This window comes from Grammomys surdaster, unplaced genomic scaffold, assembly GCF_004785775.1.
Source record: "Grammomys surdaster isolate TR1022 unplaced genomic scaffold, NIH_TR_1.0 126158, whole genome shotgun sequence".
Lineage (NCBI taxonomy): Eukaryota > Metazoa > Chordata > Mammalia > Rodentia > Muridae > Grammomys > Grammomys surdaster.
In genome coordinates, this window is record NW_021620966.1 from 1004559 (window position 1) to 1007342 (window position 2784).

The following is a 2784-nucleotide window of genomic DNA, read 5'->3' on the forward strand; positions in this document are numbered from 1 at the left end:
AGAGAGAGAGAGAGAGAGAGAGAGAGAGAGAGAGAGAGAGAGAGAGAAGGGGAGAGGGAGAGGGAGAGGGAGAGGGAGGAGTGTGTGTGTGTGTGTGTGTGTGTGTGTGTGTGTGTTGTATACATAATGTCCTTTATTAGCTGATTCTTCATTTAAAATGTCAATGTTGAAAAGGTGGGGTTTTTAATTCAATTCAGTTACATTCAAAGTGCCAGTTTATAGTATATGATAGGTATTTAATATTTGTTGAGCTAATTAATTATCCCTTTAAATTATCTTCTCTAATTACCCTAAAGAAAACAAACTGAACTCTGTAGTTGATCCTGAGAGCTCCCAGGCCAGTCAGCCTAACCAGAAACAGAAAGGTTCTTCCTCAGTGAGAGACCCTGACTTGCCTGCCCAGGTATGCGTCTCCCCTCAGGGTGTCTAGGAATCATTCCAGGCCAGACTGGAGTGAAAGCTTAGCGCCCTGGATGGGTTACGCAGGATGTTGGTCTTCGGTGAGTACAGGGGAGAAACAGCTTCCCACACTTTAGTGAAACAGTTCTGTTTACTGGGGGGTGAATGAGGGCTAGTAAGTAGAATGAGGGCTAGTAGGAGTTTTCCAGGTAAGTGTACATCATTGGCTGGGCTGAGGTGCTGGGACTGCTTCATTTGCTTGAAGAGAGATTCTAGGTACTTGCTGGACATGTCCTTATATAGAGAGAGGAAGGTTAACCTGTAATTTGGCCACTAGACTACATGACTACCTCAAGAGTGATGGAGGTGGGGGTTGTACAGGCTATATGTACCAGGACATATAGGCCCAGAGCAAGAAGGAAGCAGTCCTATTCCTGCCGGTCTCAGGATGACATTTTCACTGTTCCAACACATCTCAACCTCACTCTTGCTCCAAATTGGTTCCTCTAGTCCCGCAGCTTTCTAAGCTCACACTCCCTCAAAATAACAAGGTGAAAAGCAATAGCAAAGACACTCAGCATCTTGCTCTGGCCTCTGCATGCATGCGGCTGCAAGCATCTGCACACTCACATGTGCATGCCACACATGCATACAAATACATCCGACAAGGGCACCGAATTCTTGAAAATTATCAAATGCAGGTGGTGTATTTTTGCAGCTCATTTTTACTAGTTTATTGTTGTGTATGTCTAAACTTCCTGTAATAGAAAATGTTTATATCTCCAGTTTCCATGGGGAAATTAGATGATGGCCATGTGCTGGTTGCTTTTTGTCATCTTGACACAAGCTTAGATGTAGCTGGAAAGATGGAATCTTAATTGTGAAAAATGCCTCCATAAATTGACCTGTAGGCAAGTCTGCCTACATTTCTTGATTGATGATTAATGTGAGAGAACCCAACCCACTGGTGGTGGCACCACTCTAGATAAGTGGTCCTGCACAGTGTAAGAAAGCAGGCAAAGAAGATGGTCTTCGCCAGCACCCCCAAGAAATACCGTTTTGGGGAATGTGAGACCTCCAGTTCAGATACTCTCCTGTAACACCCTTCTTGTCATCCTCCTGGTATTATTTCTAACCAGTTTATTAATCAGTTCTTGTTACAGGATCACCAGTTGCTGTCCACAGAAGAGCCTGGTACACACATCCACGGAATGGGCCCCGATGGTGAAAAAGCCAGCTCCTCCCCCCAACGGACTACACCCCTACACAGCAGGAAGTAGTTTAAGAGAGACACAGCGCCCGATCCCCCTTTCACCATCGGCTTCCCCTCTCCTTTTTTCCTTTTTTATAATAAGAAAAAGTGGGGTATGTTAGTATAAGTCTGAACTCCGTGATGTCATATTCAGGGGCCAGCGACTCCTACGTTGCTGAGACAACCACTCCCAGAATACACCTACCTGGTGTACCTACCTACACCTGGGAAGTTACACGTCATCACCCACTTAAATAGTTGGGAGCGCCCCAACCTCTCTCTCTTTCTCTTCTCTTCGCCATTTCCCTGCTTCTCTCTCTCTCTCCCCCCTCCCTAAATAAATCCCCTCCTGTGGGGAAAAAAAAAGCAGGCTGGGTAAGCTACAAGGAGCAAGTCAGTGGGTATTATTCCTCCATGGCTTCCTCCTTAGTTCCTGCCTCCAGGTTCCTGCCTTGGGTTCGCTCAATGATGGACTGTATTCTATAATAAGTCAAATAAACCCTTCCTCTCCAAGTTGCTTTTGGTCTTGGTGGCTATCACAGCAACAGAAAGCTAACTAAGACAGGCCCCCCAGAGAAGCACAAAGAGGGGCTGCCCTCCAGGTCACCACCTCTCCCCACTCCCTCTGGGGTTCTAGACCTGACTGCAGAGAGTTGGTTCCAGGTTGGAGACACTATCAGAGTAAGTATGTAAAACCCTCCCTGAGAGTTGCTGGCTGCCTGCTGAAGTAGTTTTGCTTGGCTGAGGCGGGAAATGGATCTACCAAGAAGCTCAAGTTGTATTGTGTGCCCTGGTGTATGCAGTGACTTACTGTCATGGAGTCTGTGGCTCTGTAAGTGATGGGAAGGAACTTTCTACCAGAGAAGGATCCCAGGTCTCAGGACTCAGTCAAGACTCAGGAGGGCAAAAAGGAAGAAAGGCAGTTGAAGGCCCTCAAGGGCTTTTCTTCAAGAGGTTCTGAACTAACAATCTTGTGGTCCCTCTTCCCCAACCCTGACTATTTGCACTGCCCACCAACTGGAGAACCCTCTGCCCATCTCAGCAGGCTCAAAAGAACAAAGCAGCCCTCCCCCAGGAACAGGGAGTACACCCAGGCCAGATGTCAGTGTCCCACGCTCTCCCTCCCTATGGAA